Raw genomic sequence first — 25,548 nt, 5'->3', positions numbered from 1 at the left:
TAAATTGGAAGAACATTTTGAACTAACATTAAATAGCCTGTAGCTCAAATGTGGTGTATCTAATTATACATGAGTTCTAACTACTCTTAACTATTGGCTTTGTACTGTAATGTACCTTTTACATCTTTTCTTCCTTTTCATACTGTTCTGGGAATGCAAAATGTCAAAGTATTTCAGTATTTTAGAGTTCATACAAGACCTTTAAATAAATTAAATTATAATAAATAAAAGACTAGCAGAAATAAAAGAACAAATAGGGAAACAAAAAGTAAAAATTATCACATTTTTAAAACTGTTGAATTTCTACAGCTTGTACCAGGTTTCTGAAAAACCTTCACAAGTAGATGTATACCACAGATATCTGCCTGACAAAGTCAAGATGTAATGTCAATATTTATCCTTCTTTAATTTTATATAGCTGTTTATGAGTTTTCATACTGTAAACTAAGCTCAGGACTGCCAAGACTGGAAGTATGAGCCTGAAGTTAGAGAAAACTCAGCAGCAGCCCACAAACCCAGTAATACAAACTTGAGATGAATCATAACATACATGGTCATTAACATCATCAGATAATGAATATCAAAATAAGAGCCCACCAAACTTAAAAGGTGTGGGAGAGCATTACCAATAAATATATTTTATTAAGCAGGAAACAGGAAAAATCTAAATAACAATGATTAGCATTATTATTAAATTATGTTGTTATGTAGTGAAGATCCTTTATCTAAGAATACTATGTTACATTTATTTTACCAGAGGAAGCCATGTATTTTAATTTACTAGTTATCCCCTGAGATTTACCGTGATTTCTTGTCTTACGTTTGATTGGATTTATGCTTACCCTTGCATTTTCCAGTGCATAAGCACATCAAAACAAAGAACATTGATAATTAGCTAATCTGCATTTTCTTCCCTGCAATTTTACATTAGTTCTTGTCTCCTTTCTAGGGGATCCCAAGAATGGTTGACTACATTCTTATAACAACACCTTCTAAAATAATGTAATAAGATACCTCTTTAAATCTTTGAAAGGGCTTAACCTGGGTGTTTGGGGTGAAAAAGAATGTATTCCTCTATTCTCCCCAACAGCTCTTGGAATTGTCTCTACAGCAATCTTTCAAGCTAATTTTCTTTTTAAATTCCATCACTACACCCAGTTAAGAGGGTTTCAATCTGATCTCTCAGGGAAATCATCTCCCATTCATAAGAACTCAGCTGCTATCCACAGAAATCCCAGTCACAGCACTAATGTAGGTACTAGGCATGGATTGAAAGAGGAAGCTCAGTAGAAGCAGCAGCATACAACAGTATAGTGGCAAAATAAGCTTTAATGCCAGTATCAGCATGGGGCTGGAGATACCACAGCGAAATTGGTAACCTTCAGGGATACTTGAATGTACACTTGTAAAGCCACAGCTTTTAGCTGTCACAAAATAAAGCAGTCTGGACTTACATAAATGGTGGAAAATCTTCCACATATGAATGGAAAGGGTCTCTTGGTTCAATAGGAGACTGAAAATGAAGAGACTACAGACAGCTATGAAATCTTCTCAAAACAATAAGAACCAAATAGATATTGGTGGTAATTAACATCAAGGCTTTTTGTATTTAAATTAGGAGTTTTCTGTCATTCCTTATTACAAACTCCTGTTTCAGCTACTAAAGAAATCAAACCAATATCAGGAAAAAGTTTTGTAGAATAAGAACAAAGTAATGTTAAAAGCAAATGCTAAGTTGAAAGCAAAGTATCACCTACAGTAAGCTGGTTTTCAGGTTTAATTTAATCCTGTAGCTCTATTATAAAAAGTCAATACAAAATACACAGTATTATTTAATGAAGCAAAAAAGTTCTAATAAGTACTTGCTATTATAAATCATTAGGAATACACAATCTTTAATGCATCAGTTGAATGAAAAATAATATTGTGAGAAAGGAAATCAAATTAAAATTTATTTACTGCTAAATGCATAGCACAGAAAATGTGGTTAGTGTCACAAATTTATTTAGACTCCATTAAAGAGAAGACAGAATATTTACATAAAAATAAGGGCCTGCTTCAATGCCCTAATCAGGAAATCAAATTGTGCATACTGCACATGTAAGCCACAGTTGATTGTGAGCATATAAAAAGGTTTTGTTGTCGAATTAACAGGGAAGATTTGGTTAAAAACCATTGCTTCAATGCAATGCAGTGTTTACAAAATGACTAAAGTAAACAGTAAAGAGAACATTAACTTAATTAAAATGATAATAAAAGACTCAAGTGTAGCTCCAACATCATCAGGAGAAATAATGTGCATCCATGTCAAAGTTACTTTGCTATAGCAAAAATGATTAATCAATGAAAAAATAAATACATACTATCTTTCCTCACCTTGCCCCCGTAAGGCCTTCTGGTTATTTTAAAGCTTTAAAAGGTACTTACAAATTAGAAATTTGAGTAGTCCAATACCATCATTTCAAATGAAAGGGCATCTTCCATGACTTAAATAAGATCCTTATTAACTTAGTACTCCCAATATACTTTCATTAACAGCTTCAGTGATGAAGTAGAGATATTCTCCTTGTGTATTTTTGCTTCCTATTCGGAATTATGGCCCCAGAATAGCATCAAGCTTTTTCTTGGCAATGTACAGTTTCAAGTTATTTTAGATTCAGTTCAAAGCAAGCTAAGCAAGTCTACTTTTGGCTCAACCACCTACTGACCTACACTTACTCAAAAAAAAAGTGTACATTAAGTTGAAAAGAAAAAAAATTACTCATGAAGCAAAACTCATACATCGCTACAGCTAATATATACAGCATTATATTTAATGGCAAGTACGTCATCTACAATTCTTTTTTCACAGTACAAAACATGAAATTCACTCCACTGTTAAGGGCTATCAAAATGACTTATCACTAAATGTGAAACAGTCAAAAAGAATGTTACACTCACTGTACATGCAACTTAGATTGAACCTTCATTAGTTTCACTTTAAAGTAAACTTAAGTAAGTTAAATCAGTATTTTTAAGATTTCACTAACAAAAATTATCTTCTTAGGAAAGCATGGTACTCTAAGTAATGTTAACCTGTTGTGCTCTAATAAAAATAAAATTTAAAATAAAACCAAACCCAACCAACTTTCTGACTCCAGTTCCTATGTAACAATAATGTGATGGCATAGCCTCTGACAAAGGATTAGAGCCTAAGAAATAATCCTTTTAGGATATTAAAATAAAACTAAGGATCAAAGGACAAAAAACAATTAAATGACTCTTTAGTGTTTGATACAAATAAGCAAACATTGCAAATATTATTCATGGCATATACAATGCATTCTTTATGAAGGCTTATATGGTATTTGATTAATGAAACACCATCTTCATAATCTGAACCAGATCATATGGGCAAAATTTCTTCAGTCAAATCCTATGTCCTAGTATTTCAGGTAACCATGTCATAGAAACCTCTTTAAGTTGCATCTAAAAATAAATTGATGTCCTTTCCCCATTACTGGAAGGCTGTTTAAAAAACTCACCCTTCCAATGCTTAAAAGCCTTCTTTAATTTCCAGACTAAATTTATATTTTGCTAATTTATACTTGTGTTTTCTTGCACTAGTATAAACTTAGTTTAGAGAGCTCGGCTACTGCCCTATTCTGTACACAGTAGTGTATCTACAGAAAGCAGCCGTATCCTCTCTCAGACTTACATGCTAGTCTGAGTCTTATATGTTAGCTTACAAGCACTTCACTGCATGAGGCTGACAAATTTTCCACATCCTGCACCAGCTCCCATTCCAATTAAGTGTTTTCAGAACATCAGAAATCAGAATTGTATACATAACACACAAGATGTTACCAGTGTCCTGTATGAAACCATTACTTGCTTTTTTCTCTTGGACCTGCTTTCTGTGATGCATCCTAGGACAGGATTTGTCTTTTTCATGGCCACATTTCTCTGGCAGTCAGCAACCATTTTGCAAGGACATAATACCTCCAACTCTTTTTGCATCTATATCTCTTCAAAATTATAACCTCCCATCTTATATACAGAAATTCTTATTTTTAATCCTTTTAACTTTGTGTTATTATACTTTATCCCATTCTACCACTCCAGTACCCCAAGTAAAAAATTATTCTTGCACATTTTTCTGACCCCCCCATCATAACACTCCTCTACTTTGTGACCTAAATTTCATTATAATTTATTATCTTTGTGACGTTGTCACTACTGAAAACACCCAAGATGAATAATAGATGTAATCCACTCCACTAATAGTGTCTCTCCTCCAGCATAATACTCTTTCTTGCAGCAGAAGTCACTGTCACTTCATCCCTTCAGCTACTTCCTTTTCCAATGAATGATTCTATTTTCATCCACATTTTCTCTAACTCAATTTATAATTTTCTGTGTGCCAAGAAAATGCTGAAAGGAAGTCCAGATACACAGTTTCTTCCAAACTATGTTTCATTAGGAAATTTACTCTCCCTCATTGAAACAGTAAATAAGTAAACCTAGAATAATCCAGATCAAACAATCTTTGGCAAACTTGTGTTGCATTTATCTCATTTTCCATCTTCATCTAGCTCTACTTTGTTAGTTGTCAATTCTTTCAAAATTTGTCCCCATGCTTTGCATACTGATGTGATCAAGCCAGGGCTGGTAATTATTTCTAATTCTAGCATTCATTTATACTAAACCCAAGAGACTTTATCCAATTTAGTTCCAAACTTTTTAGAATATTGACTGGAAACAATTTAGAAAGCATTTCATTCGCCCATAAGGTTTTTTGTTACCTTTCTTAATATACAAATTATATATTTTTTTTTCAACCAGAGAACAGAAACTCATTCACAGAACATGTATTAATGTTTGGATTTTAAAAGTATCCAAAAAGAAGTTCCTCTAGTTTTCTATTCAAGTTCACTTTTTCAGTTACATAAATTTATTTTTCTATGCATAAAAACTATCCATTCCCTGCTTTTTCTGGAACAAGCACACAAATTTCATAGTATTCCACGTGTTTACTTAATTATTGTGTAAATTTACTTCTTTTTTCTTCTTAACTTCTATCCGCACGTATCACAGGACGTAAGTAAACATAATCATGAGACTTGCTTACTATTTACTCCAACATCCACACTTCCATCTTTACTACTGTTTTTGTAAAAACCTAATTTTATATCTGTATGGATTCCTCTGAGCAATTTGGGTGATTTTCTCTTCACATACTCCCTTAAAATTTTACATAAATAAATATGATCTGCTCATGTGATACAATCAGCAGATTATTCTCAAATTAAACATTTTCTTAATGGAATTCACTTGCAATGAAATTGAAAAGGGTGGTGGAGATTTATTCAATACTGAAGCCTTCAAATACTGTAATTTCGGATCTTCACCACAGAAAACTCCCTGGCAGCAAGAGGTGGTACTGAGGGACTTCCTTAACCATGTGAAAGCTACAGGCCCACTCATTTCATTTGGTTCAAAACCAAACTCATAACCAACAAGAACAAACTTAGGAGACAGATGCAATGTGATTTATCCCTCCTGAAATTTGGTTAAAGAGATTCTACCACTGAGTGTGGAAGATTGATAACTTCTCAGCTTACAGGTAAATTAACACAAGTTGAAGAATTAAAGCTAGAGTCTAAAAGCAAGATTATTCAACTTGAGAAGAATCGTCTTAAGATTCATTTAGAAGCATTAGCAGAATGCATATTCGAATACAGACAAGAAATTCAAAGCAGAGGAAAAATTAACCTTAAAGGATCTTGGTATTATTTCTGAGTTTCTAGTGTGTATCCTAAAATGCTCAGCTGACCAACACAGAGACTTTTTTCAATTTAACTGCATAAAATTTTAAAGCTGAAAACAACATTGCAGAATTTTGAAATTGGTTTGAGGTTGTGTGGCAGGGTTTTGGTAGCAGGGGAGGGGCTACAGGGGTGGCTTCTGTGAGAAGCTGCTAGAAGCTTCCCTGGCTCCAAGTTGGACCCGCCTCTGGCCAAGGCTGAGCCCATCAGCAATGGTGGTAGTGCCTCTGGGAGAACAGATTTAAGAAGGGGAAACCTGCAGCAGAGAGAAGATTGGAATGTGAGAGAAACAACCCTGCAGACCCCCAGGTCAGTGAAGAAGGAGGGGGAGTAGGTGCTCCAGGTGCTGGACTAGATTCCCCTACAGCCCGTGGGGAAGACCATGGTGAGGCAGGCTGTCCCCCTGCAGCCCACGGAGGTCCACAGTGGAGCAGATATCCACCTGCAGCCTGGAGAGGACCCCACGCCGGAGCAGGTGGATGTGCCCGAAGATGGCCATAACTCTGTGAAAGGGACCCACGCTGGAGCAGTTCATGAAGAACTGCAGCCCATGGGAAGGACTCACATTGGAGAAGTTTGTGAAGGACTGTCTCCCATGGGAGGGACCCGATGGTGGAGCAGAGGAAGAGTGAGGAGTCCTCCCCCTAGGAGGAAGGAGCAGCAGAGACAGTGTGTGATGAACTGACCACAACCCCCATTCCCCATCCCCCTGTGCTGCTGGTGGGGAGGAGGTAGAGAAATCAGGAGTGGAGTTGAGCCCAGGAAGAAGGGACAGGTGGGGGGAAGGCATCTTCAGATTTGGTTTTACTTCTCAATATCCTGTTTTGATTTGAATGGTAACAAATTAAATTGATTTTATTTTTTTCTCCCCAAGTTGAGTCTGCTTTTTTGCCTGTAACCGTAACTGCTGAGTGATCCCTCCCTCTCCTTGTCTTGACCCATGAGCTTTTCGTTATATTTTCTTCTCCCCATCCCACTGTGGGGGGAGGAGTGAGCAAACAGCCACATGGTGCTTTGTTGCTGGCTGGGATTAAACCACAACAGAAATGAAAACACCTTCAGAAAGGAAGGCAGAGGAAGAAACAGAATGTCCAGCAAGCAATCTTGTTGTGCCAAATTTCTTCTTCTTTTAGGAATTCAATACTTACAGCTTGTTTGCAGCTTCAAACAGAGGTAGTTGCTCTGTATATCTAATTTTATCCTACAATCGTAGGTAGTGATCACTGATGCAATGAAAATAAAGTCAACAAGAAAAGATGAACACATGTAGATTATAAACTGATAGCTGATTGACAGCTCCAGAGTTGTATTTGCAAGCCAAGTAGCAGCCATAAATTCCCTAAAATGACTGATGATCAGTGAAGAGATGACAGAAGTCACCAAACCAAGGTTGCTACTGCTTTTTGAAGTTCTTAAGAAGGTGTATAGCAGAAAAACTGAAGCCGAGAGAACAGTAAGTGTAATTTCCCGTCTTGCTTACAAGTCTAAGTTCAATCAGAATCCTGTGGGAAAGTAACTAAGGAATGTATGCACTTCTTTTCTTTCCTATAAGCCTCCTCCTCCATCAGTTATCTCTAACTACCACAAAAACCTGAGTTGTTATCCAGAATAATACTCTTGGTGCCATTACTGAACAAGGTCTTAATTCTTTCACCCTAACAGAATTTCTAATATTACTTTACACTTTATTATATTCCCCTACATTACCTCCTTGCTGTTCAAAACAGTAAACATTACCTAGGTCTTCATTCAACTGCATCCAGATCAATGTATTTTTCTCTTTGGTACTGATACCTGTCCATGCTTCTCTCATTTGCACTTGACAGTAACCAATAAATATATACTCCTGGGTTTATATTATATCTTTATAACCTCAGCTCTTTGAACACTTCTGTAGGTTCCCTGTGAGGTTCTAGCTCCCCATGCCACAAGCAAGATCATTTTGTGATATTTAAGGTTCTTCACTGAACTACTCATTATCTAGCTTCTTTAAGAATTTACTAACATTGACAGGGACATATTCTTTAATATTTCTCCTGTCCTGCACTGACCACAAGTAGTCTTCTACAAATACCTATGAGATTTTCTTCAGCTGACATCAAACTGACTAAATCTTTCTACCTAACTATCATACACCCCTTCAAAGTTCTGTCATAGCAACTAGAAATCAATGTTTCAGGGACTGTGACTAAATATCACTGTGTTAAAAATGCTTAGTATCTCCTCATTCTCTTCTGTGTATCCCTTTGGTTGTTACCTAGATTGCCCTTCCTTAAGACATGAACTCTCTTTTCACTTTAGTATTTATATAGCATCTTGTATAGTGACCTTAATTACTGACACAGCCCATCAGCCCATCACTGCTAGTGTAAGTTTAAAACAAAATCTTAAAACCTTTCTGGATTTTTATCTACCACGGGTCTAAATATCCCTCCTCCATAAAGAAAAAGCTTAGGAAGTTTCACATCATTCAATCAGGAGATGTTACTGCAAATGTTTCTTCCCCTTTCCCCCCCCCCCCAAAAAATCTCTTCATAACAAATACAAATACTTGATTTGAAATATTTTATAAAGTAAAAAGAGAGAGAAGATTGATTCAAAAGGATATCTGGAAAAATAAGACTACAAGACAATTGCTAGCTATTTGTTTTTCATGATCAAATAAATAGCTGACTATTAAAAGCTCCCATGATAGCTTATTTTATACAACATGTCACAATGGATGAAGATCTTCGCATTTAGCACATCACACGGTCATACTGGAGCAAGTGAAGCAAAGGGTGACAAAGATGATTATGGGATTGGAGAATGTGCCATGCAAGGAGAGGTTGAGAGAGCTGGGATTGTTCAGTCAGAATAGAAAGTTCAGGCAGGATATATATCCCATACATCCTGTATCAATATTTATATATATGTATCAATATATAAAAATACCTGACGGGGGTAAGTAAGGAAGACAGACCAAGACTCTTGTCAGTGGTGCCCAGTGACAGTTCAAGAGGCAATTAATATAGACAACAGAGTATTGAAGGAGCTAGCAGATGTTGTAGCAGGACCCCTCTCAATCATCTGCCAAAGGTCTTGGGAGTCTGGGGAGGTCCCCACTAACTGGAACCTAGCCAGTGTTATTCCAATTTACAGGAAGGCATGAGGGAAGACCCAGGAAACTACAGACCTGTTAGTCTAACCTCAGTTCCTGGAAAAATTATGGAGATTATACTGGGTACTATTGAAAGGCATTTAAAGAATAATGCAGTCATCAGGCACAGTCAACATGGGTTCACAAAAGGAAAGTCCTGTTTAACTGAGTTGATATCCTTCTATGATAAGGTCACCCACCTAGTGGATGAAGGGAAGGTGGTGGATGTAGTTTTTCTGCATTTTAGTAAGGCTTTTGATACTGTCCCTCACAGCATCCTTCTGGACAAGTTGTCCAACTGTGGGATGAGCAGGTTCATGGTGTGCTGACTGAAGAACTGGCTGAAGGGCAGAGCTCAAAGTGTTGCAGTGAATGGGGCTACACCCCGCTGGTGACCGGTCACCAGCAGTGTTCCTCAGGGTTCAATTCTAGGGCCACTTCTGTTCCATATATTTATCCACAATCTGGATGCAGGAGTTGAATGCACCATTAGCAAGTTTGCTGATGATACCAAACTGGGAGGTGCTGTTGACTTTCTTGAGGGACAAGAGGCCTTGCAGAGGGATCTAGATAGATAGGAACATTGGGCAATGATTAATGGGAGGAAATTTAACAAGTGGAAATGCTGGATTCTGCACCTAGGGCAGAGTAACACCAGGCACAAGTATAAATTGGGAGAGGAGGGGCTGGAGAACAGCCCTACAGAAAGGGGTCTGGAGGTGCTGGTCGACAGCAGGCTCAATAGGAGTGAGCAGTGTGCCCTGGCAGCCAAGAGAGCAAACCCCATCCTGAGGTGTATCAAACACAGCATAACCAGCCAGTCAAAAGAGGGGATTATCCCGCTGTATTCAGTGCTGGTGCAGCCTCACCTTGAGTACCGCATGCAGTTCTGGGCACCACAATAAAAAAAAATAAAAAGAAGGATGTGAAGGTCCTTGAATGCGTCCAGAAGAAGGCAACAAAGCTGGTGAAAGGGCTGGAAGAAATGTCCTATGAGGAGCAGCTGAGGACTTTGGGCTTGTCTAGTTTGGAGGAAAGGAGGCTGAGGGGTGACCTCATTGCTCTCTATGGCTTCCTGAGGAGGGGAAGTGGAGAGGGAGGTGCTGATCTCTTCTCCCTGGTATCCAGTGATACAACACATGGGAATGGTTCAAAGCTGCACCAGGGGAGGTTTAGACTGGACTTTAGGAAACATTTCTTTACTGAGAGGGTGGTCAAACACTGGAACAGCTTCCTAGAGAGGTGGTCAATGCCCCAAGCTTGTCAGTGTTTAAGGGGCATTTGGACAGTGCCCTTAATACCATGCTTTAACTTTTGGTCAGCCCTCAATTGGTCAAGCAGTTGGACTAAACGATCATTGTACAACCCTCCAGCTGAAATATTCTATTCTATTCAATGGGCAGAAACTAAAATATGAAAGGCCATTTAAGCCTAAGCCTAGACTTTTTACTGTGAGGGTGGTCACACACTGGAACAGGCTGGGCAGGTTAGTGAAGTCTCCATCCCTGGAGACTGGACACAGACCTGAGCAATCTGCTCCAGTTGAACCTGCTTTGAACAGTGGGGTTGAACTAGAAGATCTCCAAAGATACTTTCTAAAGTCAGCTATTCTGTGATTCCGTGAAATAACAGAACTCCTCAGGAATTTAATTTAATCAGCATTTTTTACAGCTTTTAGTGTGAAAAAAAATATTCTAAAATGCATAACATGCAAATGTACAATGTATATTATCTTTCACATAAACAGCAGTAAATTTTAAAATATCACAAGTTCATAACACATCTGAAAAACAGCTTACCCTCTCCATGACAGCAGGAAATAAACACAACTGCATCATGGGCTTGGAGGTTAACAAGTAATTCCACTAGTCCGGCAGCCAGTGAAATTAACTGATTAAAAGAAAAAAGAAGGTCCCTTTAGTTTCACATTCAAACAAAAGTGTTTCATTTTCTATAAGAACACCTTCCTTTGGATTTGCCCTTGTATCATAACATTGAGAAAGAACCTAATTCTTCACCTTAAAATATCACATTTTCTACTTTTTATTTAACTAATTATGGATTTTCCACAAAGATAAATTACTTAATCAGAATATTTTTAACTATCATCTTTCATTATACCTAGATTAGAAACAATGTGAACAAGCAATCAAAGAATTAAATCAAAGAATATTTTAGGTTCTTTATTGATTTAGTGAGTAACTTATACAAGGCAGTCTCACCAGGCCCCAGTTTCCCTTGTTAATATTTGCCAACCCCAAAATGATGTTTGAAGTTCAATTCATTAGTATTTACTGATACTATCAAATTTGCAGCTGAAAGATGTTATAAATTTTGAATGAAAGATATAAATCTGCATAATCAATTAAAGTAATTCAGCCATTTAGCGGTTTTGTCAAATAATTGTTTCCCCATCTCTAAGCATTACTCCCTGTTCAAAATACCAGTCAAAACTTTGAAATTGAAAAAAAAACCCTCAAGGATGGGGAATATTATTTTTAACCTTATTTTTTATAAAATTAATAGAAGGGTATTCATGTATATTCTTTCATATATGTTATGGTTTATGAAAAGTATAAATATGTTAAGGAAACCTTGCAAAGAAAATGAATATTCTTTTAATGAAAATATTAAAAGTCACTAGAATAATCACTTAATGCAACTGGAGAAATCACAAATCTGGAGATATGGAGAAAACAAAATACAAATAAATTGAACAGCTCTTTAGAAGAATTCCATAGCAGAAGAATACAATTGCCAAAATTTCAAGAAAATTTCTGCTATCTTGCAAAAAAACATAAGCTCTCTTCATAACTTAACCTAAAAACATAATTCAGCTCTCATAACAAAATTCTTCTTTGTTCATTTTAGTATTTATTAGAGACAACATACATATTGTTCCAAGCCTTGCCTTCTGTGAATTCTAGTAATACATTTAGATGTATATAGCTTCATACTTTTTAGAAGTGCCCTCCATTCGTTTTGACAGACAGTATTAGTGGGGCAGGAAGCATTCTGCTTGCTTGCTCACAATCATTTTAATGCTTAAGATGACTGGGTCAGGTAGGGCCTCCCAGAGAAAGAGAGACAATCTGCATTCCTTGGAGATCTCCTGACTATGCTCAGGTCAGTGAGGTTCAAGAAACTGGACAGTATGGCAGTCGAGAAAATGCCAGTAGAGGAGCTTGCAGCCCAAGCAAAGAAATTGCAGTAAGGAGCAGGGAGCAGGCCACCTGACCTTATACCTGATAGGAAAAACCTCCAGCAGATCAGAGGGCACTGTGCAGTTCACAGCTTAAAGTCACTGAATTAACTGTAACCAAGTGGAAGCAAGAGTATATACACAATGACAATGTGGGCAGGGAAAATTCTGTTAAAAAAAGAAATTTACTTCTTTCTTCCCTATTCACTGAGTTTGCAATACTTAAAATGTTAACTATCTTAACTGTTATTCTAATAAAACTTGGCAATTTTTTAATTAAAAAACATTTGGTCTCCTTTGAGGAGCAAATTATAAGGAAAAAGCCTAGGCAGAACCACATCAAAATTATGGCCAATTCAGTGTCCCATACACCTGTAGTTATTAATTTTTTTTCTATGAAAACAACCCCAAAAGCAATGGAGAACAAAGTTAAGTATTACTACTAATCCTACTTCAACTATATAGCTTCTGGTCAGAGATCAGGAAAAAAAACCAAATAACAAAAAAACCAAAACAACAATTTAAGTAATTTTAATATCACAGACTAAACATTCTCAAAATTATGCTATATAAACACCTAGTGGTTCAGTTATCACAATGGCAGTGGTTCAGAGAGATCCATACCCACAGCACTTGGGTTTTTTTAAACCGAAGGTATACACAGAAGACTGACCTTGAAACAGTTTAACAGGAGTTAAGAACCAGTCAGAAGTAAGTTTAACTTTTTTAAACTAGATAGAAGACTTACATCAACAATAAAAACAATTAGTGTTTGAAAATATTAAGCACTCCTTTGTTTTAGATACAGTAATAAATAAAAGTGCTTACTATTTTTGTAACATTACATTTTAAAGCTTGAAAAAAGATAATTTCTAAATTTTTTGACAATTGATGCAATTTTAAACAAAAGAGGAAATTGTACCTCGAAAAGAGCAGCTTACTTGTCAAACATATGCAAAATTCTCTGTCAGACACTTAGAGAAAAAGTGACTGGTGATTTTTCTTTTAGAAAGATAAAAGAGTCAATTGCAGAAACAATACACTCCTCCATGGAAATTATATACATGGACTCATTTTAATAAGCAATGGATAAAGCAGTCTTCAATTTTACAGTGCCTTTTAACATTATACATACATAACAATACATTAACCAGAAACACAGCAAAGTAAGAAGTTACCTTTTGTCTTATCTGAACTAACCAAATGTCTTTGTTAGATAAAAATTATGTTAGAAAATTAACAGGACAATTATATAAAAGCAAAGGTTTATTTATTCTTGTTTACATACTGTATTGACTCCATACAACCCTAATCTAATACAGCCACAGTCAAGACTGAATTAATAAAAATTCAAACATCAATTCTATGATCTTCCTCCAGAGTAATAAGTTAATAATCTGCTGATAGCCCTTGCAGAAACCTCATTCCAAAAGAAAATAGGAAGAGTGAGAATCTATGGAAGCAATATAGTAAAAGAACAGACTATAGAAGTTAGCAGGACACAACTTGTGTTAAAAAAGAAAGGATTTCTGACATTGAATTGCTTCTTACACTTGCAAACAAAGGCATGACAAAATCCAGGGATTAGGAGTTTAACCTAGATAAATTCATCTCATGAGGAAGGGGAAAGGAGTTCCTAAACCTGTAAGTGTATACCAGCTAAAAGGAATAACCCATTGAAACAGATGATTTAATGAGGTAATGGATTTTCAGTCACTCATTCCCTTTAAATTGAAGCATCAAAAATGCTTACAAAAAAATATATAGCAGTTCAGTCAAGAGGTTGAAAAGAACTAGGTTTTCTGCCCTGCATTAGTAGATGAGAGTTGATAAACAGAAACAGCCCATCCCTTTCTTAACAGAACTTAGAACTTGCTATGTTCTTAATAGAGTACAGAACTTAATACCCCTAATTCTGTGAAATACTTCTGGAGATCAGTAAACCTCTAGAATAAAGAAGGCCAATGTTCTTAGCCCACCAAGCTGCATACCAAAATCTTAACATGGACAATAGCCACATAGTACTGCATATATCCTGAAAAGATGAAGTGCTCAGAAGCTTCCCTGAACAAGACTTGGTGGAACATCCTGCTGAACTTGACTGCTGCTGGCTGACTTCTTCCAGTAGCTGGGGTTTTCTATTAACCAACAGCCCCTGTGTCAGCATGACCCTACTACTGGTCACACAATGTGATTCTAAAATGGGAGTTGCATTTAAAATGCATGTAAGCTACAGATTTGCCATCACTCCTCTAGAAGAATGGACCCCAAGGCACTCTAGCATAACCTAGTTAAAATGTATTCAAACATGCTTACTGATCCTGCTAATCTTTCAGACAACCTTTTAGCCACAGCAGCCCAACTTCTGATTTTTTTTTCTCCAAAAGCCACAAAAAGTCTGATTGTAAAAATAAGCTAGTGCTCTCCAAATTTTAATCAGACATTTCTCTTCAAATCAAGCTGAACTTCTCATTAGAAGCTTAAAGAAGAAAGCTATATTTTCTAACATCACTTAGAATACACATCAGTAAGGTAACCTCTTTCATACTGCATGTGGTTCCACAGGCAAGAAATTCCCAAAGTAATGAGGTGTTCCCCTCCCACCTCCAAGATGTTACTTTGTTCCATAGTTTTGTGTTAGAATCCAAATTTATCAGAATCAGACATACAAATGTTTTGCTTTCTGCTTCGGTGCTTTTCTGGGACCAAAGTACAACTGCCTCTTCTGCCTGAGAGAAGTGTAGCTTCTTATCAGTAACATAATCTAGATACCTTGGGGAAGGAACAGAGTGGGACAAAACAGATGGACAACCTTTAGCTAATATTTGATCTTTCTATTCTTGTTGGTGCCAAAGCTCTCCACTAAACCTTCTTTTCTACCAGCTTCCCCATGTCATTCCTTAATGGCTGCAAACATCAGAAGCAAGATCAGCTGTAAGATCTTTCTTCTTTTGGCTGGCATCAAAGCAATATGCAAAATCTAATAACCAAGAAATTTAACATCAGCCTGTTCACAACTCAGCTGGGTGTTTATAAATCAGGATGAAAAACAGGCAGATGAGAGGGCTGCTGAGTTTGTAATAGTTATGCAAAAATGCATGACACTTGGCAGCCATAAGAAAACTGGAGAGCTACTTGCAACCAGGAGGTTTTGCAAACTCAAAGCATAGTCAGTGCTATACAGTATTCAGAAGTTGGAAAAAAAAGAGTCACAGAACTGAGCTAAAAGCCCTCCTTGTTACACATGGGAGGCTTGGAGACTGGGTGACTTGACAACCCAGTAACAGAAATGCCTGAATACAGTTTTGAGTGGGCCACATCAGGGAAAGAATGTCTTAAGTGATCATTAGCAAAATAATCAGACTTGCTTTGTATTACTATTCTCTAATTTAAATTGAACTGTGTTTTCTGCAGTGCTTTTATTAGAACAAGACAAATTTTACTGAAGATTGTAAATACTAATATTGCCATATGATTAAGAAGTATTTGCCTTAAGTTTAATTCCACTGTGCCACAATATGTGTATCTTAAGCTGTAAAAATTCCCCTTGGCACTCCAATTTTCTTTTAAACACTATTTTCATAGATTTAAAAAAAAAAAAAAAACAAACAAAACTTACTTTAGGACACAGAACTTTACATACTACAAAGCACAATAAAGAGATCTAATGAGCTAATTCAAGTATGGGAAGCAATTTATGTGCATTAGCATATAGGTTCATGCTGTCTAATTTACACTGGTTTACAGCTTTCATAGAGCTCCATGCCACCAAAACTTGATTGCTTCCTGTATCTGATCTTCACCATCACCACGGCTCAAGCACACTGCTGATCTAAGATCTATTCTTTTAAATAAAAGTGAAGGAACTGAAAAAACTCAAAGTACTTTGTACAATAGTAAGGCTATGAATAAAACAGGACTGTGAAATTTGCAAGTCAAACCCTCACATAAAGCTGCCAACAGCTTTTCCTCTCAAAACTGGTGTGACATATTATTAAGGAAAAATGACAGATGAGTTTAAAACTCACTGAGTTTAAAACACTTTTGAAGGTATTAGCTTTTTATTTAACTCCTTTTATGTCAAGTATTAAGATTACACTGTTAATCAGAATTCCCATTTTTATTTATAACATAACTATCACTAATTCATAAATTTGCTGTCAAACCATGGCAAGTGTTAGAAACTATCAGCCTTAACTAGTAAGCTATTTTCTTTAATATACAAGATGGGGGGGGTTGTGTGTGTCTCGCTGTGTATGTGTGTTTATATAACTCTGTCAACAGAAACAAAAGAAAGTTGTTGAATCTTTTTTTAACAATGAATATTTTCTTTTATAAACTAAACATTCTAAAAATAAGACCAATTAATTTTTCATATAAAGTCTGTAATTATTAAAACAATATGAATACTTTATAGTAAAAAAGGCCTTAAAAGATAAATTTGGATATTTTCTCACATGTAATTCTAGTGAAATCCCATTCAAGTATTTCAGACTGCTAATAAGGAATATAATACAGGGTTTGAAATAACCTTTTTAAAAAAGTCAAGCACTAGGAAAAGCCTACAATCATGTGTTTTTCTTACTGTTTCCTAGGCACGTTTACAATACTAGCCACAAAGAAAGCCATTAAATTTGTAGAATCATTGCGTATAGACTCATTATTTGGGTGAAAAGTAGTATTTTCCTTTGTGGTGAACACTTTGTAATAAGGATGCGACTGACTATATCATGGCCAGCTGCTCCTATGTTTAGCAGTCTTCCAGTAGTACCTCACAATTTCTTGAACTTGCAAGATAGGCTTTTTCCATCTACTCTCTTTTATACCAGATATTATCTTCTTGTTCCTACTTTCAGTGTAGGGTGGGGTTTTTAGCCCTTTCCTTCAACTTCCTTTATTTCCAAATAGTTCAGTCTAATTTTAGCAACCTTATCAAGAAAAAGTAAAAGAGGCCGCCTATTCCCCACGCTGGTATTTGAAAGAGCTCTCCATGGTCCTGAGCAACCTCCTGCTCAGTCACCCGCTCCAGGAACTCTTTTGCGGAAGTCTCGGGAAGGCCCAGCCACAGGTAATAAAACTAGTGCCAGTCTGACGGGTTCTTGTTTCAGCGAAGCGAGTCTCTGGACAGTATAACCTACAGGGGTATAGGGGAGTCTGGATGGCATTAGAGTTCAGCTCCACAGGAAGGGAGGAGGATAAAGTATCTGCATCTCTATTCCTTAAGTTATTCACAAAATCAAAAAGCAACAATGAATCAAGAAAACAATAAAACCAGTCTACTACCCCCATTTGAAAATTACAACTTTAAAATTAAAACAAATGGCAGCAGAAGCTAAGTGGAGGGCAGGGGCTTCCCCCTAATGCCCCAAACAATATATAGATTATTATCTACCTTGAGGTTTTCAGAAGTGAAGCACTGTTTTTTTTGAAGTTCGTTTTCCTAAAATCAGAAGATTTTAAACAGAGGAGTACACTGAACAGACTTTTAAAGACCTTGAGCAACTCCATCTCCAGGCTCATAGGTCAAGGGGCAATGAGAAAGAAAATTTTGAGACAGAAATGGTCCCATAAATCTGATAGTAAATGATATCAACATCATTCTTACATGGAGATTAACTTTTTGACAACAGGGATTCTAAAGGACAGAAAGCGGCAAGTTATAACAGTGAGGCATTAAAATATCACCCCTATAAGGTAACAAGCTGTTTAATGCTAGTGAAGGCTCTATTGTGACATGACTGCTGAATGCAAAGACAGAGGATTTTGTAACAAAACTAGACAGTCTTTTAGAAAACTCTGGGAAGGAGCTGGTGACTTCAAGTCCACACCCACTCCCAGAGACAACGCAGGAAGTAGCAGAAAAGTCTTCTGAGTACAACTTAAGCTGCTTTATAAAAGATTATAATGACCCAGTTTTTGCTCCCTGTGACACAGATAAACCAAGCAGAGAGGGAATGATGAAGCTTAATTGGAAGATACTAAATTGGTAGGCTACAAATTTTTTGAAAAGCAAATTCTTACATGCATAAAAGCTATAGCAAAACTTCTTAAAAGCACAATAGAACTAAAAGACTTGACAGGGATTCTGTAGGGCCAAATTATGTTTGAGTTGTAATAGCACAATTTAAATACAGGACCACAGCAGGAAAGCTATATGAAGTACATGCATTAGCAGTTACTAGGAATGAACTTAAATTGATCCCTACACTGAAATCTTTCTTCACAAAGACAACAACAGAAGAATTCTCGCAGCTTGAAATGTCAGTAAAATGACCAATAACAAATCATCAGGACCAAACTGTGAAAACTGTGTCCACATACCTGTTCTAACGGAACTCAAGTAAGCAACACAAAACAATTAAGAGTTTCACGGTATCTTATCACTTAAGGTTCCATAACAAGGGGATAGGATATGACCATCAGTTTTTCAAAAACGCTTTAAGGACAGCCTAAGGAGGACCAGTAAATATCACTTCCGCATCGGGTGAATAAGAGGAAACTACAATATACATCAGAAATAGTAGGCACATGGATAAACTCCAGATAGTGGGAAATAATCAGCACTGGTTTTGTGAGGGAAGTCACACCTCAGAAGGTGATGAAGTTTTATGAACAATTAAATTAGCATGAAATTGGAGGAGACCTGGTTGATGTCACATATTTGGATTTTCAGAAGGCACTATTAAATTGTGAAATTTACTGTAATTAAAATGTGTTTGAGTTTACAAAAATTGGATATGTTAAAAAATAGACTTAAATATTCTTGCTAAAAAATGGATATTATACTGCATCTGTCTTAGAACAATGCAGGTTCTGGAAGCTCAAAAAGTAAGCTAGAAGGATCACGGTCCCTCGCTTGTACTTCTTCCACAGATAACTGCTACTGACATTTAAGAAGGACAGGAAAGCTTTTCAGACAAAAGCTCAGATCAAATTAATTTTACAACCAACTGTTTCTGTCTGGATCTTATGTAGCCATGCTCATTGCTGAAAATCTATTCGGATAAGTAAAGAACAAAAGTGAAGGAAATTTCAACAAAATAAAGTAAATCAACACTGCCACAGAATTCAGCCCATTCTGATAGAGCTTTGATACAGTTCTTAGAGTCTTCAAGATACCAAATATAATGATCATGAACTTCCAAAGCACCAAAGTTAGGGAAACCATTTTTGTTGTAACAATTTCAAAAGTAATTATAAGGGAGTTGGCTGGAATGATATATAGTGCACGTGTATGCGTTTGGAAGTAGGCAGCATGAGTGGAATTCTGCAGACATACAACAAACCCACACTGCTGGAGAATTTAGGGCCGCCTTTTGCAAACTAAGTCTTACTGTGTCAATGCTAATAGAGATTAATAGTTAGTAGAGAAAATAAATTTTACTTTTAAGACTACTTTCTCTCACACTCTTCTTTTTATGAAGAGCAGCAGCAAATCATAGAAAGAAGCCACAATGTGTGACCAGTCATGTGAAACCAGAGAAAGATGAAGGGATATCATACAGTCTAAATATTTCTACAGAAGAAATGTTATGAAAGTTGTTTGGATGGTAAAATAAAACAACAAAATATAACTTTTTACCTGTAGTTTATAAAATGGCTTATTTATAAGTATCGGGGCTTACAGAAAACAAACTATCAGAAGACAGATTTTGTCTGATAACTTTGTCCTAATCGGAGAGCTAGCCGTTCCTCATAGCAAATTGATTGAAAAATCTCAATAATTAGTTTTGTAAATGCAGTAATTACTATGCTCTTCTGTGAAATAATATGGCATTATTAGGACAAACATAGTTAAGTGCTCCAAAAAGCAGGCTATTCAGAAAAAAAGATCAAAGAAACTTGGTAATTGTTTGTTTCCAGCCAGTACAGTTTCCCCAAAAATCACATCCTTTGAAACACAGAAGCAAGCCAAGAACATAAAGTACTACAGAAAAAACACTGACATTCTAATATACACTGAATGCTTGAAACATCGTTATTTCTTCCTGAACAGTTCTTATGGTCAGCTATAAAATGGCCTTTCTGCAGGCATGCAGTTCCTTGCAGATTAATCAAATACTTCTGTTCATCATAATAAAATAAGCATACATATAAATTGATGCCATGTTTGAGCAGGAAGGAGGGATTAGTTGGCCTCCTGACTTACAGGAGGTATACTTATATTTCTGTGATTTTTATATCCTAATGAACTCTGTGCACATGAACACTTTGTGTTCATATTTTAATTAAAATTTACAAATCACCATTTCATGTGTACATTTACTATTTAAAGCATAGGCAGACTGCACTTTTCAAAACAGTGTAATAAATAAAAACGTGCTCACAGGGTGTCACATGCTGCTACTGGTATAATTCAGTCCTCCTGTATTCAAAGGACTTACTGTTCCCACTTTGCGCCCCTAACTTAGATCCTCATCCTGCAAGTGGCATTCACAGAAGCATCCATACATACCCAAAGTGTCAGCTTCAATCAATATACAAGATATTAAAGACAGCAACACTGAAGGCAGGAGAGCAAAGAGAAATGTAACCAGGTATGTACAAAGAAATTCATGCAATATCACGACATTCTACTACTGTAGTAGCCCATGGTATTTTTATTAGCTAATGATTTTCTGAAACTTATGTTCAAATACCAGATATTTGGCAGAGTATTTTTGTTTTCCTTTGGAGAAAAGGAAGTGATGGGCATATAATTTATGATTGCAAACTGTCCCTTGTTATTTCACAGAAATATATATAACATTACAAAAAAGTTCTTTAATTGATATATGCAAGAAACAGTACTTCATACTTTTATACAGAATCATTTATAAATGGTCTAAATATTTATTAATAGATTTCATAAGATTTCTCTAGGGAAAACCCTATGCAACAATGGATGGAAAAGAAATTACATACACTGAGCTTATCTCACTGTGATTTGCATAGGTGGCTCCAGAGAGAAATAAAAGATTTCAGATTCAGTTCTCATTAACCCAAAAAAACTTGAGTTTGGGGATCTTTATTTCTTTCAGTCATACACAAGAAGTTAAAATTTAAAACACACACATGCGATGGAATACATATTTTAAATACACCAAAGTACCTTGCTTTTTATAGCAACAATGGTAGACGAAGTCTAAAATAGCATTGGGTGATGAAAAATTCAACTCCAGTATTTAAAAAAAAAAACAACACAAAAAAACCCCACACTGTCCTGATTTGCTTTTAATGGATCTGTTACCATTTTCCAAATTGCAAAAGGTATTCCTTATGCTAGCAAAAATAATGCTGTACTGACAACCAGATATACAAACGAATGTTTTCATTTGCTTCGGATTACTAAATAATAATAAGTTTTTAAAGAAACTCACTTATGCATAAGTGTAAAAACATTTGTGTTGTCAAAAGCCAGAACACTTTAAAAAAATTATTAGAATATTCATATTACAAAAAGAAGTTATATGTGCAATAAACAGCAACAACTGCCAGACAAAATGATGCCTTATTGTTCTTTTTCTTAAGCAATGCATATTAAGATCATAGCAAGAAAATGGGAACATTCAAGGATATTGTTTTGAATAATACCTTTAATGCAGTGAGTTGAATTTAACTCTATCTAAAAACTCACCTAAAAATCTTAGTTTTCCTTGAACGAGAAATGAACCTAAAGTGGTATTTAGACATTTAAACCTAAACCAGAACAAATTGAACTAAACTGGAAAGTTTGCTGGTTGCTATTTAAGTGCTTATAAAACAATATCCATCAAATAGAGAGCAAGGAGAGGGGGTAGTGTGTGGTGGTGCAAGAACTTCTTTACTACCAAATTCAGCTTTATGTTTATGGAGTGTAAAATAATTTTTTTAGACTTTTGACACAGTATTCCAAAAGGCTTCTACATACTGCACTGAGTAACACAAATAGCCATATCCTCATGAAATGCTACATCCACAGGTTCATTTAGTACCATTCAGATTTTTTGTTTTATTCATTACCTGACCACAGGAAGACCTCTTCCCAAATCTCAATATATACTCATTTCTAACTTTCTTCACCCCCAATCTATGTTAGAGAAGTGCACAAAAAAATGACACTTAAAATGTAAATATTATGTCAAGATTATTTAGAACCAAATATAATGCTAAAGTTTCCTATAAAAATTCTATTCAGAAAAATTCAAGAGACTCTGCTTTCCACATAATTTATTCTTATGATGAACTACACATGACCCAGCACAGTTCCTTGAGCAGGATAAGATGAATCCTTGCATTACGCTTTCTATTATGAAAAATAACCATATATTCCTCTCTTTCTATTCCCTTATGGAGTTACAAATTCACAAAAAGACTGTTTCTCTTCCCAGATGACTTTCATTTTTCTAAAAGTGATTGTTGAAGACCCTTGCCAAAACGAGGCAATTTATAGTTTATTGATCAGGTCACCTCTACATTGGCTCTTCTTCAATATATCACAATTAAACACATATCCAATAACTCTTTTTTCACAGTTTCTCCAGATTTGCTTGGTACAGAAGTTAAACTTATAGATCTTTTGCCTCAAAGACCAGCTTTGGAATTCTTGTAAAATAAGGTTCTATTAAATACACCACCTTCTATTTTTCTGGTACAGAGACCAATATAAGCAATAGTTACACAACAAAGTCAGTGCTATATATACATATGAACAGGATTTGGTCCTAGTATAGAACTATAGCCAACTAAGATAAAGCTATATCCTATGAAAGAAGCACATTACCAGGGAGCAGTGTGGGTCATCACTTCATGATTCTGTTGAGGAAGCTTTCCCACATGCAATACAGGCTTTTGGGACATTTTGGCATAAGCTTTTTTCTTAGGTATTTTTTTTTGTTGTTGTTAATTTGCTTGCTTATTGGTTTGGAGCATTTTACTGTTTTAAGTGTTATGCTTTCTTTTCTCTCCTGACCCATTCTCTCAGACTTTCTCTGCTTGACAAAAAAAGCGTATTATAGATCAAAACTGCTGAACGTTAGAATATAAATAAAAAGGCATGAAGCCCAATAAATCACTACAATCACATACCATCAAAACATTCTTTACATATTCATAGTTCTGATGATTCTAGGAACAAAGATCATTTCAAAATGTTCAGGAGACCATTATCGATAATAAAATTAAGGGGGTGGGGAATCAACTTATTCTGACAATAAAGAAAAACATTAGGTTCACCCATATACTTTGCACTGCAATGAGTTCTACCAAAATGGTCCCAAAATAATTCTCATACTTGATATTAAAAAATAAAATACAATTTTAGCGATTATGTGGTTCTTAGCTTGGTATAAAATAACGTGTCTTCCCTGCTTGCTTAGGAAAAATGTACTTTTGTAGTTCATTCCTTAATCTTGTATAATTAAATGACAGATGGGGAAAGATTAAAAAAAGCAAACAATCAAAACAAAGAAAAAAAACCCAAAAACAACAAAACACAAACCCACACACACAACAGAAAAACCTAGAACCCTCTCCACAATTTGACATGAACTGGTCCAGATGAACAGGCGGAAAAAAATGGCAAAATTCTTCTTGCCTTGAAGAACTCTGAACAAGCAGTCACACTGAGCAATCTAGCTACTGAAGAAATATAATCAATTCATAAACACAACAATCTTTCTAGATGAAAGAAACACTTGATTACTCATCCTAACAGGCCAGGAATTAGACTGAAATCAAAAGAAGTTACAGCACTAAGCAGAGTAACAGAATAAATTGCATTTCAGAAAAAATACTGTAGGTGTGTACAAAAAAGAAAACAGGAAAAAGCATTTGTTTATACTATGCCTGCTAAAAAGAATATAAATTTAAAACAAACAAACAAAACCACCACACAACACCTTTCCTGTGAGCATATAGGCACATAACATGCTTTTAAGGTCACTAAAGAAATGGCAGAGATTAAGATCCTGTTGAAATACAAGCCACTAACAGAAGTAGCTGGCAATGACTTAGTGAGTGTCTACAGTAAAAGGAGATTTGGAAGAAGCATACATGTATGGAAGTACTAAATTGCAACAAAGTTCTGATTATTTTCTGTATCAAATTATCAGTTAAGTTAATTCTTCCAATGCTTCTTTACAGCCTGTTTTGAGTCTCAGTACATACAGAGGTGGAGAAAATACATAGATTTTAAGAAATCACACAAAACCTACTGGTTGTATTTGGCACTAGAAAAAGATCTCCTGCTCTCTCCCATCAATTCCATCTCCAGATGGTATGTTTACAACCATTACTAAATTATGAAAAAATTAATGCAAAGGAATAAATGAAATGCAGGCAATAAGCAATCTTTTGATATAGGGCAAAAGGGGAAAACCCTCAAGTACTGCCAAATTTGAAGGATTTGCAGAGTTCAAGCCTGAAAGATCATTGCTTTAAAAAGGCACATGGAAGAAATAAAAGTAGAGTGAGGGGTGGAGAGCGTATGTTATTAAGATACTCTATGAAGCCATTAGAATGCATGAACTGCTTTCCACTGATTTTCTGAAGAGAGCTGGAGTTTTCCTTTTTCTTGACCTTGCTCTGTGCTATGCTCCCTGCTCTAGTGAGGCATCAAAATAATAATCCACTCTAATATATGTTGCTGTAAAATGCTCCCAAACTCAGAGATTATTTCACACTGGTCACATCCTGGCAACATTCCCCAGAATACTGCTTTTGTACTGAACAGCCAAAACTAAATACAAGCTGCTAACTGAAAAATCTAGGGATCAGTTGAATAGTTCTGATTTAGTAGTATGTTCAGAGTACATATAGATGCCTTTACTTTTGACTTAAAGCGTACGCTTCAGAACAGAAGCGGTTTTCAGAAATGTACCGTTTCAAGTATATTGTGAAGCACTGATGTAGAATGTATGTTTGATTTTCAGTTTTTGCAAAATAACTTCAGAAGTATCAGCACTAATTAACTTTTTCCCTCCAACAGAGCTTAGTAATTCAGGTTCATCATACAAATAATTTCATATCATAACACATTTTAAGAATTATCTATTAGTTGATAGCAAGAATTATGAATTGAAAAACAGATTCCAGGTATATGCACATCAGTTTTCTGGAATATCCCAGGAAAAACGGGAAACAACATTATAAAACAGTAAGAAAACATGGAGATCAGCAGACTGAAAACAACTAGATGATTGTTTGAATGGAAGCAGTGGGACAAAATTAGCATAAGCATCTTTAATCTGGATGTTAATTTAAAATAGAAATGGTTTAGTAACAGAAAAATACAATCATAAAATATTTTGAGCAAAATAACTTAAGAACCTATTCTAACTGTATTACTACACTAGAAAAAATTTTATTCCAGAAAGCATCAGTTGTCATACTGCTGCTAATAGTGCCAAATCACAGCATATTTTCACTTGGTTTTGTAAATA

General features: G+C 35.7%; 1 protein-coding gene across 7 annotated transcripts in view; it reads right to left on the bottom strand.

Moving 5' to 3' along the window:
• The window catches only part of FUT8 (fucosyltransferase 8), a 138,260-nt gene that overhangs the window by 77,162 nt on the left and 35,550 nt on the right, over window positions 1-25,548 (bottom strand). For 6 of the 7 annotated variants that reach the window (XM_069784635.1, XM_069784634.1, XM_069784639.1 and 3 more), the window contains exon 3: window positions 10,746-10,836. The exons of the other annotated variant lie outside the window; for it this stretch is intronic. The gene's annotated coding sequence lies outside the window, so the exon portion shown is untranslated. The remainder of the gene's footprint in view (window positions 1-10,745; window positions 10,837-25,548) is intronic. 7 annotated transcript variants of the gene reach the window in all.

Source organism: Haliaeetus albicilla, chromosome 5 (assembly GCF_947461875.1).
Source record: "Haliaeetus albicilla chromosome 5, bHalAlb1.1, whole genome shotgun sequence".
In the NCBI taxonomy this organism is placed as follows: Eukaryota; Metazoa; Chordata; class Aves; order Accipitriformes; family Accipitridae; genus Haliaeetus; species Haliaeetus albicilla.
The sequence above is the reverse complement of the archived record's forward strand: the minus strand, read 5'-3'. Positions and strand labels throughout refer to the sequence as shown.